Source organism: Rhamphochromis longiceps, linkage group LG3, assembly GCF_057381845.1.
Source record: "Rhamphochromis longiceps isolate RC_006_pf linkage group LG3, R_longiceps_female_GT1.1, whole genome shotgun sequence".
Lineage (NCBI taxonomy): Eukaryota > Metazoa > Chordata > Actinopteri > Cichliformes > Cichlidae > Rhamphochromis > Rhamphochromis longiceps.
The window spans coordinates 18,300,280-18,320,209 of NC_140559.1; the positions used below are offsets into that span (position 1 = coordinate 18,300,280).

Consider the following 19,930-nt stretch of genomic DNA (forward strand, 5'->3'; position numbering starts at 1 on the left):
ACATTATTGTGGCATGTGTGATTCTTCACAACATTGCCACAATTAGAGGAGAACACTGTCCTTCTGAACCAAACAGCAGTGATCCAAACCATGAACATCCTGACCCTCCCACAGACATACAAGATGGAAGCGCAGTCAGAGACACCATATGTCACAATCATTTCTTTTGACCCATCACCTCAACATGTTGAAAGAAGAATAAACAGATTTTTTGTTCAACTGGCTTTATTGGTCACCTGTGTTTCCTGTACACAAAGTATTAAAAGATGTAAACCTCATAAAGTGTCTCTGTTGCTTCCTCCTCTGTAACAGCTGTCAATGTTTCTTCATTATTTTCCTGTAGTAAAGAAATAAACAACATTGCTGTTCTACTGTAAACTCATATAATCTGTGGAGTATTACTCACAACTGCATGTTGGTCTGGCTCAACAGGAGGCTGCACCAGATGCAGTACACCATCACCATCAACTGATAGAATATGAGGTTTATACAGGTCACTTATAACTTACAAGGGACCAAATGGCAATTAACAAACATACCAAGCACCTTACACTTCATTGTCATTATGCTCTCAAAGACAACCAAGACTGAGGGAAGGCAAAATCAGTAGGAAAATAACTTCACTACAAAATAATCCATTATGGTAAAGAGTTTATCAAATGAATGAGTAGCACTGCAAAGGTGACTGTGAAGAAAGGATGTATGCACATCATGTATTATTTTGGATTTACCCCCTATGTAGGCACTTGTGTCTTGCGGGCTTATTGCCTCAGAGGATGTCCCCGCAGAGATGCCTTCGGCCACAGGGCGCCCACTGTTTTGGCTGAGGGCCAACTGCTCAGCCTCTGTGAGTGGTGGTGGTGGTGGAGGACCCCCACCTGTTTTTCGGGCCTCCGCTTTTTTTCTGTTGGCTATAACGGGCCACATTTGAGCATACAGAGTAAGCAAATATGTACTTGTAATGTGCTCAGATAATTTCAATAAGTGCTTACAGACAGAAAATTAATGTAGCCTCTAACTGCAATTGATTTACATCGGACAAACAGATCAAGCACTATGGCTCATAATACAATTACACCTTACCTGTTTGGACTATATTTTTATATTTCATTTTTACTTGCTGCCAGGCACGTTTGGGGCCTGTTGGGTTGCACCTGCGCTCACATCACGTCACAAAATAAAATGTATAAAATAACAAATAAAATAACATATGATAAAATAACGTGTTAAATGGGTGGAAATCCCTAGATCAATGTTTAAATTAACACTCACGCATTGACTCTGTCGGCTATGTTTTGCCATGCATGCTCACTTTCTTTTGCAGCTGTCGCTGTGTTACTTTTTTCCGCGGAATTTGCATGTTATCGGCATATACTGCCATCAGAATTTCGGCCTCAAGCGCTGTGAAATACATTGACCGCGCCTTCTTTCCCTCCGTCTCCATGGTGACTCACTTAATCTGTGCTCCACTGATCAGGGCTTTATGTATCCTCGTCCGCGCGCTTCACTTGGGGTTAAAGCAACTCCGCGTTGATTGAACTACTTGTTATCAGCCTTTCTGGAACCGAATATTCCGAGTTGGACAGTTCGGGGTTACTCAACCCTGAGTATCGTTTTTCACTCTGAGTTTTCTAAACCGGCTTCCTGAAACAGGGCCCAGTTCTGGGTCTGGTTGAATTGGGGTTTAGTCCTCGTGTCTTGATACAGCCCCGAGCAGCACCAATTAGTGGCTGAACGACAGAGTTGTCTATGAAGACTATGAGTGTCTTCATAGTTTTATTTTTGATATTCACCAATTTTTATATACTGCAAAAAAAAAAACGAAAATAAGTATTATAATGCAAATTTGCAAAAAAAAAATAGCATATGCATCAAAATAAACTATTTCCAGCAGTGCAATATGTATCCTAAGCATCCCAGAAACGACACAGAAAGTCATAAAGTCAAACATAACTTTTAAAAACACCAGTATAGGCTTACAAGGCCCTGATGGTAAAGAACTAAATTTCTGTGAAAATGACGTCACTTCCGGTTTTGGGCAGGTCATGGCGCATATGTGATAGTTCGCGCTGATGGACGTGGGAAGTGTTACGAAAAGCTGATCGGATCGGCAAAGCCTGTTTCTGGAATATTATGTTTTTGTTGCTGCAAGTGCTTTTTATGCAATTTTTGCAAAGCTTTATGTGGAAGGAAACTGTGACCGAGGACAAGCTGATGGCATAAGATGTAAGTACAACTCCTCCCATTTCATATGCAAAAAAATTATTGCGCTAGCTTTCATGGTTCCAGTGCTACCGGGATTTAAAAATAGTTATGCAAAACGGAGCGTGCCCGCTCCGACCGGCTTTAAAGGGTTAAAGGAAACTGTTGATCGTTTTAAGCCTTCAGGGTCTCCAAATGATGCTGTCCCTCCTCGACTCTTATAAGAGGTGTTACCTACAGTTGGACCTTTGGTTCTCCAGCTGGTAAACCATAGTTTGATGTCAGGTGTAGTCCCTAAAGATTGTAAACATGCTGTAGTCAAACTCCTGATTAAAAACCTGTTCTTGATCCTACGAATCTTGCAAATTACAGGCCTATCTTCTAACTACCTTTTCTTTCCAAAATTCTTGAAAAGAGAGTTCACAGTCAATGAATGACCTTCCTGGAAAAGCAAAATGTTTTACAGGTTTTCCAATCTATTTTTAAACCCTTTCATAGCAATGAATCAGCCCTTTTAAAAGTTTTTACTGACATATTGCAGTAATGACACCTGGTTACGCCAATCGGAGGTCACTAAAATCAATATAGAATCGGTGTGTAACTTTGCCAAAACAATGTTGGACTCTGTAGTTTTCTCTGGTCCCCTCCGCAGTCAGACCAGGAATGACATGTTTAGCTGCATGTTCTCCTTAAATTGCTGGCTGTCTGAGTGGTGTCCCAGAAACGATGTGGTCTTCATAGATAATTGGCAAACCTTCTGGAGGAAACCTGGTCTTATTAGGAGAGACGGCATCCGTCCCACTTTGGATGGAGCAGCTCTCATTTCTAGAAATATAGACAAATTTATTAAATCCCCCAAAATATGACTATCCAGAGTTGGGACCAGGAAGCAGAGTTGCAGTCTTACACACCTCTCTGCAGCTTCTCTGTTCCTGCTACCCCCCCCCCCCCAAAAAAACCCCCCGTCTCCATAGAGACTATGTCAGCTCCCAAAAAGACAAAAAACAAACTAAAACCAGCAACAAACAACTTAAACATAAACAATTACAAAGAAAGAACAATACAGTATCCACATCTGAACCAAAGAGTAAAACAGTGAAATGTGGATTATTAAATATTAGGTCTCTCTCCTCCAAGTCTCTGTTAGTAGATGACTGTGGCGGAGGTGTGGTCCCGGGCGCGGCTGCAGGGGAGGAGTGGTGCAGTGGGCTCAACGTGGCGGTGCTGGAGATGCCGGTGAGAACAGCTGACGGCGATTTGGACTGATAATGGTTTCCTTCCCTTTTTATAGTGAGACGGAGAGGAGCGGAGGGAGAGGGAAATCAGCTGGGACCGAGAGCTGTCAGACTGTGTTCAGTCATAACCTCGGAAAACTGTAAATAAATGTGGAACCTGGTGATAAAGATCTGTGTGTGTGAGTACCTGTGTATAGTGCATTTCACAATGACTTAATAATTGATCAACAAATTGATTTACTCTGCCTCACAGAAACCTGGTTGCAGCAGGATGATTATGCTAGTTTAAATGAATCAACATCCCCGAGTCATTCCCCGAGTCACCAGAAATCTCGAAGCACAGGCCGAGGGGGCGGTGTGGCAGCAATTTTTCACACCAGCCTATTAATTAATGAAAGACCCAGACACACTTTTAATTCATTTGAAAGCTTGATGCTTAACCTTGTCCACCCCAGCTGTAAAACTCAGAAACCAGTCTTACTTGTTATCATCTATCGTCCACCTGGGCCTTACACAGAGTTTCTGTCTGATTTCTCAGGCTTTTTATCTGATTTAGTTCTGAGCTCAGATAAAATAATTATTGTGGGTGATTTTAACATCCATGTAGATGCTAAAAATGACAGCCTCAACATGGCATTTAATCTGTTATTAGACTCAATTTGCTTCTCTCAAAATGTAAAAGAACCCACCCACCAACATATGGCATAGAAACTGAACATTTAACAGTGTTTCCTGAAAACCCTCTCCTGTCTGATCATTTCCTGATAACATTTACAATAATTGATTACACAGCAGTGGAGAGTAGATTTTATCACAGTAGATGTCTTTCTGAAAGTTTAAGAATATAATCCACCCACTGTTATCATCTTCAATGCCCTGTACCAACATAGAGCAGAGTAGCTATCTGAATACTACTCCAACAGAGGTCGATTATCTTGTTAATAATTTTACCTCCTCACTACGTACGACTCTGGATACTGTAGCTCCGGTGAAAACTAAGGTCTCTAATCAGAAGTACCTGACTCCGTGGTATAATTCTCAAACACGTAGCATGAAGCAGATGACTTGTAAGCTGGAGAAGAAATGGCGTGTCACAAATTTAGAGGATCATCATTTAGCCTGGAGAAATAGTTTGTTGCTTTATAAGAAAGCCCTCCACAAAGCCAGAACATCTTACTATTCATCACTGATTGAAGAAAATAAGAACAACCCCAGGTTTCTCTTCAGCACTGTAGCCAGGCTGACAAAAAGTCAGAGCTCTGTTGAGCCAACCATCCCTTTAACGCTAACTAGTAATGACTTCATGAACTTCTTCACAAATAAAATTTTTATCATTAGAGAAAAAATTACCAATAATCATCCCACAGATGTAATATTATCTACAGCTACTCTTAATACCATTGATGTTAAGTTTGACTGTTTTTCTCCAATTGATCTTTCTGAGTCAACTTCAATAATTACTTCCTCCAAACCATCAATGTGTCTTTTAGACCCCATTCCTACAAAACTGCTCAAAGAAGTCCTGCCATTAATTAATTCTTCGATCTTAAATATGATCAACCTATCTCTAATAATCAGCTATGTACCACAGGCCTTCAAGCTGGCTGTAGTTAAACCTTTACTTAACCCTTTAAGACCTACCATAGAACCAAGTCCGCTAGAGCTTATATTATATTTTTACATGCTGTAGTGCCATTTTTGGGAGCATTTCAAGTTGCTATACATCAATACAACAATTATAGCCCAGATTTTAATAATATGTATTCATTAAGTGCATAGTAATTACATAAATTGCAAAAAAGTGCAATAAACTACAAAAAAAAATTGAAAATCGTTTTTGCTTTTTTAACATATATTTCTAGTTAGAGAAATTTAAGAGGCTTATCCCTCAAAGCTGTAAATACAAAAAAGTTGCACAAAATAGTTTCCCACCACAGGAAATTTATTTTGAGTGTCTTCATAGTTTTATTTTTGAAATACACCAATTTTTATACACTGCAAAAAAAAAAAAACGAAAATAAATATTATACTGCAAATTTGCAAAAAAGCAGCATATGCATCAAAATAAACTATTTCCAGCAGTGCAATATGAATCCTAAGCATCCCAGAAACAACACAGAAAGTCATGAAGTCAAACATAACTTTTAAAAAGAGCAGTATAGGCCCTGAGGCCCTGATGGTAAAAAAAACATTTCCGCAAAATGACGTCACTTCCGGTTTCGGGCAGGAAATGGCAGACATGCAAAAGTTCGCACTGACGTCTGTTCCAACATAGGAAGTGTTATGAACAGCTGATCGGATCGGCAAAGCGTGTTTCTGGAATATTATGTTTTTGTTGCTGCAATTGCTTTTTATGCAGTTTTTGCAAAGCTTTATGTGGAAGGAAACTGTGACCTAGGACAAGCTGATGGCATAAGATGTAAGTACAACTCCTCCGGTTTCATATGCAAAAAATATTATTGCGTTAACTTACGTGGTTGCAGAGCTACCGGGATTTAAAAATAGTTACGTAAAACAGAGCGGGTCTGCTCCGACCGGCTCTAAAGGGTTAAAAAGCATCTCTAGACCCAGCAATCTTAGCTAATTATAGGCCAATCTCCAACCTTCCTTTCATATCAAAAATCCTTGAAAGAGTAGTTGTCAAACAGCTAACAGATCATCTGCAGAGGAATGGCTTATTTGAAGAGTTTCAGTCAGGTTTCAGAGCTCAGCACAGCACAGAAACAGCTTTAGTGAAGGTTACAAATGATCTTCTTATGGCCTCTGACAGTGGACTCATCCCTGTGCTTGTCCTGCTAGACCTCAGTGCAGCGTTCGATAATGTTGACCATAATATCCTATCAGAGCGATTAGAACATGCTGTAGGTATTACAGGTACTGTGCTGCAGTGGTTTGTATCATATCTATCTAATAGACTCCAATTTGTACATGTAAATGGAGAGTCCTCTTCACACACTGAGGTTAATTATGGTGTTCCACAGAGTTCAGTGCTAGGACCAATTCTGTTTACATTATACATGCTTCCCTTAGGCAGTTTCATTAGAAGACATAGCATATCAAATTTCCCCTTGTGGGACAATTAAAGGATTATTCTATTCTATACATTTTCACTGGTATGCAGATGACACCCAGCTCTGTCTATCTATGAAGCCAGATAACACATACCAATTAGTTAAACTGCAGGAATGTCTTAAAGACATAAAGACCTGGATGGCCGCTAACTTTCTGCTTCTTAATTCAGATAAAACTGAGGTTATTGTACTCAGCCCTGAAAATCTTAGAACTATGGTATCTAACCAGATTCTTACGCTGGATGGCATTACCTTGGCCTCAAGTAACACTGTGATGAACCTTGGAGTCACTTTTGACCAGGACATGTCCTTCAACGCACATATTAAAAAAATATGTAAGACTGCGTTCTTCCATTTGCGCAACATCTCTAAAATTAGAAATATCCTGTCTCAGAGTGACGCTGAAAAACTAGTTCATGCATTTATTACTTCCAGGCTGGACTACTGTAATTCATTATTATCAGGATGTCCAAAAAACTCACTGAAAAGCCTTCAGCTAATCCAAAATGCTGCAGCAAGAGTCCTGACAGGGACTAGAAAGAGAGAGATTTCTTCTGTTTTGGCTTCCCTTCATTGGCTTCCTGTTAAATCCAGAATTGAATTCAAAATCCTGCTCCTCACATACAAGGTCTTAAATAATCAGGCCCCATCTTATCTTAATGACCTTGTAGTACCATATCACCCTATTAGAGCACTTCGCTCTCGCTCTGCAGAACTACTTGTTTTTCATAGAGTATTTAAAAGTAGAATGGTAAATGGCCTGTATTTATATAGCGCTTTACTAGTCCCTAAGGACCCCAAAGCGCTTTACATATCCAGTCATCCACCCATTCACACACACATTCACACACTGGTGGGAGGCAGAGCCTTCAGTGTTCAGGCCTCTCTTCTGTGGAACCAGCTTCCAGTTTGGATTTGGGAGACAGACACTATCTCTACTTTTAAGATTAGGCTTAAAACTTTCCTTTTTGCTAAAGCATATAGTTAGGGCTGGACCAGGTGACCCTGAATCCTCCCTTAGTTATGCTTCAATAGATGTAGGCTGCCGGGGATTCCCATGATGATGAGTTTTTCCTTTCCAGTCACCTTTCTCACTCACTATGTGTTAATAGACCTCTCTGCATTGAATCATATCTGTTATTAACCTCTGTCTCTCTTCCACAGCATGTCTTTTATCCTGCCTTCCTTCTCTCACCCCAACCGGTCGCAGCAGATGGCCGCCCCTCCCTGAGCCTGGTTCTGCCGGAGGTTTCTTCCTGTTAAAAGGGAGTTTTTCCTTCCCACTGTCGCCAAAGTGCTTGCTCATAGGGGGTCATATGATTGTTGGGTTTTTCTCTGTATCTATGAAGCGCCCACGTCTCTCAGATCAGCTGATCAGCTGTTCCTGAATGTACCCAGGACTGAGCATAAACTTAGAGGAGATCGTGCTTTTTCTGCAGCAGCTCCATTTATTCATTCAGTCATTTATTCCATGTATTTTGCCAGAAACGCCAGGCGCTCACGAAACTATTACAATGACCACCAAACAAACAATAAATGAGAGCAGGTGAACAGATTCCACACAAAGATGTGAACACAAAGCGCGGACCCGATGCATCAGTGACATGTCGTGTTTCTCACCCGACGACATGAACACGGACACGCCGTCGGGGCAGAAAGTCAACATCTAACTGATTCTGAGCTGCAGCTTTTGTTCCTCTCCGGCCTAAAGAAAGCTTCATTTTTTCTGCTTAATACTTTTTTTTAAAAATTATGCCAAATTGAAAAATGCTTAGCTTGCTGTTGTTTTGTGTTTTATTCTCAGTTACTTTGAAACAGTTACTGAGTCAAAATTGAATTTAATCAAATCAATTATAGAAATCAGTGATGATACCCAGCCCTAGTGAGTAGCCTAAGCCCAACAGAAGTGGAGGCAGCTGTAGGTAATGAGAAAAGATGAAAAGGTTGATAACAGATTATATGGAGTAAATACACTGCCCAGGTGTCCCCTCTCCCCACTGCCTGTCAATAAAGAACTTTGTGTTGACAAGATTGTTAGGTAATCATTTACAAATCTATAATATCCGCATGGACAGCATTAACTCAGATGTCAGGAGGCAGAGTTCAGGAGTCTGACAGCTGTGGGGAAGAAGCTGTTCCGGTACCTGGTGGTCTTAGTCCGGAGGCTCCTGTAGCGCCTCCCAGAGGGCAGGAGGGTGAAGAGTCCATGTGATGGGTGACTGGGGTCTTTGATGATTTTCCCAGCCCTTTTCAGACACCGCTTCCTGTAGATGTCATTTATGGCAGGAAGTGGTCCTCCGGCGATGCGCTGGGCAGTTTTCACGACCCTCTGCAACGCCTTCCGGTCCGAGGCAGAGCAGTTCCCGTACCAGACTGTTATACAGTTGGTCAGGATGCTCTCGATGGTGCAGCGATAGAAGTTCACCAGGATGTCTGAGGACAGGTGGTTCTTCCTCAGAGTCCTCAAGAAGACGAGGCGCCTGTGAGCCTTCTTGACCAGCTTGGAGCAGTTGGTCGTCCAGGTGAGATCCTCGGAGATGTGGACTCCCAGGAACTTGAAGCTGCTCACACGCTCCACAGCTGTCCCCTTAATGTGGATGGGTGGATGTGGGTCAGCATTCCTCCTGTAGTCCACGAATGATACACCTGACTCCTTCAAGTCCGGGGAAATGAAGTGCGCATTTCCGGCCGCATTTGGAATTGGGACAGCCTTCATCATGTCGCTGTGGTGTAATCAGCCTCCAAATGGGGTCTCAAAATTGTACCAAAAAACTCTGTACCTACCTCCCTCCAACCACACACTTCTTCGGGTTTGCCATCAGCACTGCCTGCCTCAGGGAATCCAGGACTGTGACCAACCACTGCACATGCTCCACTGAGGTATCACTATGAATGATGACATCATCCAGGTAAGAAACAGCATATGCAGTGTGAGGACGCAGCTATCGCTACAGGAAGTGCTGAAAACTGGCCGGGGCTTCCAACAAGCCAAACGGAAGTGTGACGAATTGGTACGAACCACACAGAGTGGAGGAGGCCGTTTTTGTCTTTGGACTCTGCAGACAAGGGAATCTGCCAATCAGCTGCGTTTCAAAGTGGTGCTCCATGAGAGTCGTGCACACGGGCAAGGGGGAGAACACATCTGCAAAGCGCTGTTGCAATGCAGGAACATCTGCTTTATTGGAATGTGTGAGATGTTAATCACAATGCATCTTAAACACACGCTCTAAAAGCGTCATGCCCACAGCACATTTTTGAGAAAAATCAAATATTTTGGTCCTTGAAGATCATTTCAGAGTTTTTAATGAGCTGCAGGAACCCTGTTCTGTGTGAGTGGAGAACAGCCAAGTCGCCTCCTCCACATGTACCACTGAAAACAGTTAAATTAGTTTGAATCTGAAATCATGGCTCAAACTACTTGTTGTGAGACCCATTTCTTCATTTTAACACCAAACTGTTTAATAAGAAAAAATTTACACAGACTTCATCAAATATAAGTAACACTTTAATATTATCAAGATTTCATAATACAAACTTCAAATCAACAGGGAAACAGCTGCAGAACATGTGGATCAAAATGAATTCATTAAAAAAACAACATGTGGACTTCAAGGATACAGTAAATACACTAAAGTGAATGGAGGAGCCAAAACTTGAAGGAATTTGAATTAAGTAAAAGTAGTCACCTTATGATCTTTAAATTGGTCCTGATGTGTGCTGCTGTTTTTAACTTTCAACATTTCTTTGCTGCCACTGTGAACACGAATGTGGTCTTTGCCTAATTAAATATAGGTTACACTGACTCACTGCTTCATCTTCAGGTACAAACTGGTATTACATGGAAGTACAGCCCAAAACCAGGTTAGATTGATTTTATTTTTTCTGGACATAAAGTCACAGCAGGTGTTGTTTCAAAGCTTTTGGACAGATTTAGTTCATTTTGGAAGTTTTAAGAGCAACTGCTGTGAAAACATTTGTAGTTTTGGGAAAAAATTACTTAAGAGAAGATTTTACCTCAGCAAAAGATTAAATATGAATGAAGGATTGAAATTTAACTTAGGTAACACAAAATGAATACAACTACTAAACACTACTGTGTCCTAAGGGAACAAAGATTAAAATGTAACAGGGATAACATTTTAGAGAATTAAAATCCCTCAAAGGAAAAAAAATAAACTTGATATACATATCTATACATGCAGCTTCCTAAATGTAACATTCAGGATTATTCACTGCAGCTCCAGAAATCAGAGCTACCTCATCAGATCCAAGTGTGACATCAGCTGACACTCTTTACAGGAGATTCCATCTGAACTCTGTGGAGCCTGATCTCAAGGCTTTTAAGTCTGACCCTGAAACCAGAAGAGGATCTTTCTCTCTCTTCAGATTCATTGTGATCCAGTGATTTCAGTCCTGCATGATCAGGCTGATGTTTGCACAGAGCAGATAATGAAGTGAATGTTTTTGCACACTGGTAACAGTGAAACAGTTTATTTACAGCATGGGATCGTTTGTGTTCGGAGTATGAACTGAGATTCCTGAAACTCTTGTCACACTGGTCACAGCTGAAGTTCACTTCCATGTGTGTACGTTCATGTTTGTTACGATGACCTGATTGTGACCAGCTTTTGTCACAGTGTCTGCACTTGTATGGTGTCTCTCCTGTGTGGACTCCCTTATGCTTTTTCATTGAGCCCACGTCCAGTGGTGAAGGATGACCCACACTGGTCACAGATGTGCTTTTTGACCCCACTGTGGAAGAGTTCATGTATTTTTAATGTACTTGGTGTGTGGAAGCCTCTCCCACATTCTTTGCAGTAGTTCATTTTGTCTCCAGTGTGTCTACGTTGATGTGTTTTTAGGTCCCGTTGATGATTGGAGGTTTTTCCACAAAGATCACAGAGAAACTCTTTCCCACCACCACAGTGACGACAGGGTTGAGAAATGGATCCATGTGCTTTGCTCCACTTCTAAACAAAGACATTGTAAGTCAGGGAATTCCTTCAACGTTTTTATCCTGAACGTCGCCTGAAACAAAGAGCATCTCTGCCAACGTCCAATTACACTTTACTGTTTACATTATAACACTCAGCTTACTGAGAGAAAATGAGTCTTCATTTTCCAAACAGTTCATTCAGTATAACTCCATAAGTTTACTGATCAGACTTGTTCCAAACAATCAGGTTACAATTACAAGACAAAAAAAACTAACTACATCCTCACAGTTACTGCACTTGTAGAGTTACTTTCTGGTGTGGATCCGTTGGTGTTTTTTCAGCTGATGTGGAAATTTAAAAGACTTTCCACACAAGTCACAGCTGTAGGCTTTAAATCCACTGTGGATGACTTGGTGTTTTTTCAGGCTTAGAGCCCAGGTAAAATCCTTCCCACACAACTCACAGCTGTAAGGTTTAAATCCACTGTGGATGAGTTGGTGTGTTTTTAAGGTTCCAGCCTGGGTAAAAGACTTTCCACACAACTCACAGATGTACGCTTTAAATCTAGGGGTGGGTTTTTATAATCGATTCATCGATTAAAATCGATTCTGGCTTGGATAACGTAAAATCGATTCATTAAAATCCTGAATCGATTTTTTAATATAAATTTATTTTGTCCGAAATGCCAGAATCTCTGGTGACATCTCACAAAATTTCAAGAACCACCAAACAGTAAATGAGAGCAGGTACAGGGATTCTGCACATAGACTTAAACACACAGCGCGACCCGCGGATCAGAATCAGTTAGATGTCGCCTTTCTCACAGTCGGGGCTGAAAGCCGACAGCTCGCTGATCCGGGTCCGCGCTTTGTGTTCACGCCCTTTATGCGCTGATTCTAAAGCTGTTAGTTTGATCTCTCTCCAAACAATATTGACCGAACCAGCAGCTAAAGAAGATCCAAACGCTTCACATAAACATCGTCATGAATTCACTCTTTTACTGTTTTGCTTCCATTGCGATGCGCAGCTCTCTCTCTCTCTCTCCCTCTCTCCCTCCCCCTCTCTCCCTCCCACCCTCTCTCTCTCTCTCGAACAGTTTCGCTTTCTTCATTATTCGCTTGCTTGTTATGCACAAGTCTACTGTTGTTTACAGCGCTGTCGGCCGCTGTTTTTTTCCCTTTTACATTCTTCCGAAAAGAAAACCTCATTTCTGCTGTTCAATACTGAACAAATTTAAACTTTTTAATATTATTCAAAATGCAAAATGCTTAGCCGTGTGTCTAATAAAACCGCTGTAACGTCAGAGGTAATGTTCATTAATTAATGGTTTTCTTTCGTTTTTGATGTACTGCAGAATATTTTTATAAAATCCCAGGCCAGGAAAATCACCTTCATGTTTTTCTGTGTTTTATCTTCAGCTACTTTGACACAAAGGCATCTGCTGTGATGCTCACACCTTGGATAAAGTCTTGCGAGTGTCAGCTTCCTTTTTATAGATACAAAAATATGTAAATGTTCTGATCTGAATCATACTTCTGACTGTCAAAATTTCCCAGATTTAAATCGAATCGAATCGAATTAAATCGAATCGTGGATCGAATCGATTTGGGACCTTGTGAATCGGAATTGAATCGATTCTAGAAATCAGTGACGATACCCAGCCCTAATACAAAAATATGTAAATGTTCTGATCTGAATTATACTTCTGACTGTCAAAATTTCCCAGATTTAAATCGAATCGAATCAAATTAAATCGAATCGTGGATCGAATCGATTTGGGACCTTGTGAATCGGAATTGAATCGATTCTAGAAATCAGTGACGATACCCAGCCCTATTTAAATCCACTGTGGATGACTTGGTGTTTTTTCAGGCTTAGAGCCCAGGTAAAATCCTTCCCACACAACTCACAGCTGTAAGGTTTAAATCCACTGTGGATGAGTTGGTGTGTTTTTAAGGTTCCAGCCTGGGTAAAAGACTTTCCACACAACTCACAGAGGTACGCTTTAACTCCACTGTGGATGACTTGGTGTGTTTTCAGGCTTAGAGCCCAGGTAAAATCCTTCCCACACAACTCACAGCTGTAAGGTTTAACTCCACTGTGGATGATTTGGTGTCGTTTTAAGCCCCCAGCCTGGGTAAAAGACTTTCCACAAAACTCACAGCTGTAAGGTTTAACTCCACTGTGGATGATTTGGTGTCGTTTTAAGCCCCCAGCCTGGGTAAAACACTTTCCACACAACTCACAGCTGTAAGGTTTAACTCCACTGTGGATGATTTGGTGTCGTTTTAAGTGTTCAGCCCGGGTAAAATCCTTCCCACACTCATCACAGCTGTAGGTTTTCTCTCCTTTTCTTCTGTGAGATTTGTCAGCCTCCTGAGAGCGCTGACTTCTTGCTCCATGTTGGTCCTGCAGTGACAGAGATACAAACAGAGGCAGTGAGTGAAATGCAGTCGTGGAACAAACTGAAACTCCCTCCATTGGTGGAATCAAACATGTCAAAAAAACACATTGTTGGTGTGTTACCACCACCTTCTGGTAATACTATCACATTACAATGACGTGCTACAATGAGAGTTGTAATGAAAATGACATTATTGAAGAAATATTGATCATCAAAGAAACTCTTACTTCAGAAAAAAATTTGAGTTCAACTGATGATTTTGTTGTTTCAATGTATGTAGAGAAAATATGATCTTCGTATTTTTTTGCAACTTCTGTGGTTTTTGGTTGTGAATGTAGATTCTGTATATATGGAGGAGCCCAGGATGGAAAAGATAAAGCTGCTGTTAACAGGTTTTTAAAAACCAACCAGCTGTACACACAGTTTCAATAACAGTGTAACTGTGATGTTTTTCTCACCTTTTGTGTTGAAGTCATTGTTTCCTCTGTAGTGGCTGAGCTGAGTCCAAATGGCTGAAATTGTTCCTCTGCTGCACCACCAGACTCTTCTCCTCCTGTTACTCAGCTGGGACACAAAAAGTATATATTTGTACTTTATCCCTGACAAAAAGTAGCAGAGCAAATAAACATGACTAAACTCCTCAGTGACAACAATACCTATGAAGCTTCAAGGTGAAACCCCAGAAGCAACTACAAAAAGAAATTCATCAGTTGCCTACAAGAACTTGAAAGGGAAAAACCACTGACCCCCCTGCACATCACCACCTTTACCCAGGGGATGCTACACCCTGTATATATGGACTTCCATAGATCCACAAAGACGGAGTCCCGATCAGTCTCAATGGTAGCAGTATAAACTCAGCTACCTACAACATTTCAAGCACCTCATTACCATCCTAGGGGAGCTAGGATGGTAATGAGGACTTTAAAAAACATTTCGAAACTCACTATGTTAATGTGGAATTATTTTACAAATGGAGAATTTATTCTACAATTCATTATTTAAGCACAGAATTCTTTATTTTGATGTGCGTGGCTCTTGTTGTCCTCCATATACGGGTGTCAAAAATCATAGAGGAATTGGCATGAGGAGGTACATGTTTAAGGTGTTAACAACACACAGTGTGGTTTGCTAGGTTAACTCACAAGCAGAATTTAGCTGTGCCTGACTACAATAGAGACTTTCCTCTTTAGGTGTTTCTGAAACAAGAAGGTGTAGTAAACAGATTTGTTTCAGAAAAAGGCGACAGTAATTAAAATGACATACATAAGCACAGAATGTTTTAATCCTACTAACACATATACACACATATGTAATGCAATGAATACCAGATGGTATTTTAAGCCTGTATTTCTGATTTTATCATCTTGTTCAACTCACTTAGTAAGATGAGAAGTTTTTAGGAATAATTTTTGATTTACGTCTTAAATTGGACAAGCATCTAAAGAAGATTGCTAAGACGGTCAAGGCTGATCTGAATCGTTTTGAGTTAATTCAGCACTATATACCTGCTTCAGCAGCTCAGTTATTTATGCATTTGTCACGTTCCTGGGTCTTTTGAACCAGTGTTTTGAGTTTGTTTAAGTTCTTTAGGTCAGCGAAGTTCATTTGTTCTTTAGATTTCTCTTTTATTTTCTTCCCCTGTATTTAAGTTTCCTCACCCTTTGTGTTTCATGCTGAGTGTCTTATGTTATCAAGTTTGTATTGTCATGTCTGTGTCTCATGTTTCCTGTTTTATTTTGAAGGTCTGTGGCCTATGTCATATCTGTCCGATGGCATCATTTAGGGCTGCACAATTAAATGCTAGAAAAATCACGATCTCAATTCATACTTATGTGCAATCTCATTTCCAAATGACAACGATGTAAGAAAAGAAAAAAAAAAGATGACGATTGTACCGTGTTTTGCTCCGGGACATAATCTGCATGAAAACAAGCGCTCACTCTTCACGCTCAACAAATGACAAGGGCGGAGCCTTATACCACGTGATACAGAAGCCAGCTGGAAGGGGAAAAAACAACGAGGAGCACGTGAGAGAAACTGCCGGAGGGGAGAAACCACAATGAGTGCAGAGGAAAAGCTCTGATGGTGGTGAGAATGACAACCCCACTGTAACATTAATTCCAAGAAAAGGTTCTCGTTTCTCCATGTGGAAGGTTTGTGGTTTCAAAGAAGATGAGAGTCAAAAAGATATCATTTGCAAGCTGTGTTTTGCCATAGTAGCAGCACCGCAAGCTAACTTTACGAATTTGTATAACCACTTTAAACGTCACCATTGTCATGTACTGGGCTTTACGGCTTTACGCCACTAGGACCTGCTCTGCGGCAGGGGGCTGTCTATATCCTGTTCTATGTCTTAGCTGTCACACACGTTGTTGTGCTGTTATAACCCATGCTGGATACACGTTCAATAAAGCAGCGTTACAAGAAAGCTACCGAGTGGTCATTCTACATGGTGTCAGAAGTGGCCCGGACCATCGCCGAATAACGCCATAGGGGAGAAAACAGCAGAATGGCTAAGTTTAATCCCCCGACGGGCTTCCCCTTCGATAAGCCGACAGAATGGCCCGACTGGAAACAGCGTTTCGAGCGCTACTGGATCGCAACGAAACTCCACAAAGACGAAGGACAGGTACAGCTGAGCTGCCTAATCTACGCGATGGGAAATGAAGCAGAGAACATTTACAAGTCACTCACCTTCGCCGCCGATGAAAGTCGTGACAACTTCGCCGTCGTAATGAGGAAGTTCGACGAGTATTTTTCCCCGCAGCGGAACACTATACATGAAAGAGCATGTTTTCACCAGCGAGTCCAGCGGCCAGGCGAAACGGCGGAGAGTTTTATCCGAGCCCTGTATGACCTCTCAGAGCACTGTGAGTTTGGTGCATGTAAAGAGGAAAATATCCGCGATCGTATTGTGGTCGGGATACGAGACAAGGACCTCTCCCGCAGGCTACAGCTGATGAAGGACCTCGATCGTATTGTGGTCGGGATACGAGACAAGGACCTCTCCCGCAGGCTACAGCTGATGAAGGACCTCACATTGGCACAAATGAACCAGATCGTCAGACAGTCAGAGGAGGTCGCAGCGCAGGTCAGCTTGCAGGGAGATGCGGGAGGCTCAGTACAGGAGGTACGGTTATAAACGGAAAAGCATGGACTGGAAATCACAACAACAGCAAGGTAGGCTACCCGCGAAAACAAAATGGGCGGGGCGTTACAGAAAATGCAGTAAATGTGGGAAGATACAGCATGCCAGGGATGAAAGGTCCCCGTCAGCAAAATCTGTTTGCCATGGATGCCAAAAAATTGGACACTGGGCCAGGGTGTGTCGTAACACCAGATCAGTGAATGAGGTTACAGAGACAGAGAAAAGAGAGCAGGCCTCATATTTTCTAGGCTCAGTGTGTAATGCAAACAGAAATAGTGAAGCATGGACTGTGCAGTTACTGTTAGACTCTGCTCCAATAGAATTTAAGATTGACACAGGAGCAGATGTCACTATCATAAATGAGGACACATTGCACACTCTTGCTCATAAGAGAACGCTAGAGCCTTCAGATCGCCCTCTAGATAGCCCCGGAGGAGAGCTGTTATGTCTCGGCTACTTAAAAGCCACAATAAGTTATAAAGGCAAAGACTACCTGTCCAAGGTGTATGTGGTTCGTGGACACAGAGTCAGCAACCTTCTCAGCCGCTCCTTGTCAGTGCAGATGAACCTGGTGAGAAGAATTGATGAAGCAACGATCACACCCACCAGGAACCAACCACTTTACGGTGAACACGGAACACTAAAAACTGAGCCAGTCAAAATTCAGTTAAGGGACGATGCTGTGCCATACGCGGTGCATACGGCACGCCGTGTGCCTTTCCCCATGCTGCAGACAGTGAAGGAGGAACTAAAAAGAATGGAGAACCATGGTGTCATTGAGAGGGTGACCCAACCTACGGAATGGTGTGCCCCAATGGTGCCTGTCTTGAAGAAGACCACAGCAAAGGCCAGGATCTGCGTTGATCTGACAAAACTGAATAAGTCTGTCAAAAGAGAGCACTATATCTTGCCTACCCCCGAGGAAACGATGTCCAGGTTGAGTGGTGCAACGGTCTTCTCCTCGCTGGATGCAGCCAGTGGATTTTGGCAGATCCCATTGCATCACGAGAGTTGCAAACTAACGACATTCATCACGCCATTTGGCAGGTATTGCTTTAAGAGGCTGCCCTTTGGGATAACGAGTGCACCAGAGATCTTTCAGCGAAAGATGTTGGAGACCTTAGAGGGGCTCGAAGGTGTGGAGGTCTTTATGGATGACATCCTGGTCTATGGGCCACCATGGAACAACATGACACTTGACTTGAGAAGGTGCTGCAGCGCATTGAGCTAGCAGGATTGAAGCTCAACCGAGAGAAGTGCTCCTTCAGACAGAGCCAGCTTCGCTTCCTAGGGCACCTGATCGACCATTCTGGGTCAGGCCAGACCCTGAGAAAGTGAGCGCCATTCTTCAGCTGCCGTCACCAGAAAATGTGCAAGAGCTTAAACGGATCCTAGGAATGGTTAATTACCTGGGCAGATATATTCCTGCTCTTGCCACAATATGCCAGCCACTGTACGAGTTGCTTAAAAGCAAAAACAGTTGGACCTGGGATCACCCACAGCAGGCAGCCTTCGAGAACATAAAGAGAGCGCTTACATCAGCACCTGTTCTCGCCTTCTATGATGTCAACAGACTCACAGCCGTATCTGCCGACGCTAGTAGCTACGGGCTTGGGGCTGTGCTGCTTCAGCTTCATGGCGCAGAGTGGAAACCTGTTGCCTACTGCTCTAGACGCCTCACGGAGGCTGAAACACGCTGAAACACATTAAAGCGTACATGAAAGTGAAAAACGAGCTATCAGAGGCTGACGGCCTGGTTATACGAGGCTGCAGAATCGTCATTCCAAAGTCACAAAGAACAGCCATTCTACACAAATTACATGAAGGGCACCAAGGCCTCACCAAGTGCAGGGATAGGGCTAATTCATCTGTGTGGTGGCCGGGGCTCTCCACTGAGTTAAAGAATGTAGTGCTGCAGTGCCACACATGTCTGGCCCAGAGGCCAACACAGACAAAGGAGCCGCTCATCTCCACACCTTTGCCAGATCGTCCATGGCAAAGGATAGCCCTGGATCTCTGTGAACACAACCGGAATAATTATCTCGTTGTGTCGGACTACTACTCACGTTTCTGGAAATACTTCACCTACCATCCACGACCAGCGGCCAAGTTGTTCAGAAACTGAAGTCGACCTTTGCTAGGTTTGGGATCCCTGACGTGGTGGTGAGTGACAATGGCCCTCAGTTTTCCAGCTCTGAGTTCCAGGCCTTCGCGAGAGAGATGGATTTCGCCCACATAACGTCTAGTCCCCACCACCCACAGGGAAATGGTCACGCGGAGAGGGCAGTACAGACTGCAAAGAAAATCCTCCAGCACGACGACCCACTGATAGCGCTAATGTGCTTTAGGTCTACTCCCTGTGCCACTACAGGCTTCAGCCCAGCGGAACTTCTTATGGGGAGGAGGATCAGGACAACCCTGCCTACCTTGGAGAAGAATCTTCTACCTAAATGGCCAAACAAAAGAGAAGTTAAACGAAGGGATGCTGGTCAGAAGGCCGAGCAGGCATTCTACTTCGACCGCCGCCATGGTGCTAAGCCCCTACCTCCACTTCATCCAGGGGATGCTGTCCTAACTAAGCTGGACCAGGAGAAGGCTTGGGCAACACCGGCCATCATCTCCAAGGAGAGCGTCACTCCGAGGTCCTATCTCGTTGCCACACCCCAAGGTGCATTGCTGCGACGGAACCGCCGCCATCTCCGCCTCGAACCATCTCCACGGGCTACGCCACAACCCCTTCCAACACCCACTGTGGATGCTGAGGAGCCGTCATCTCAGTGTGCTGGTGCGTCCATTCCAGAGACCCCACATTTGGCCCCTAGTCTAGTCGCACCCACTCACGCTGACGTACCGACTCTGCTAAGCACGAGGTGCGGCCGGGTACGCAAGCCAGTCAGCAGGCTGGATCTATAGACATTGGGGTGATAGGA

The 19,930-nt window shown here is 42.8% G+C and overlaps 1 long non-coding RNA gene and 1 pseudogene across 1 annotated transcript in view; one reads left to right on the forward strand and one right to left on the reverse strand.

Annotated features, from left to right (window-relative positions):
- Positions 1-19,930, forward strand: part of LOC146673253 (uncharacterized) — a 95,789-nt gene that overhangs the window by 40,177 nt on the left and 35,682 nt on the right. The gene's annotated exons all lie outside the window — the stretch shown is intronic.
- On the reverse strand, positions 10,010-14,325 carry LOC146673256 (uncharacterized; annotated as a pseudogene).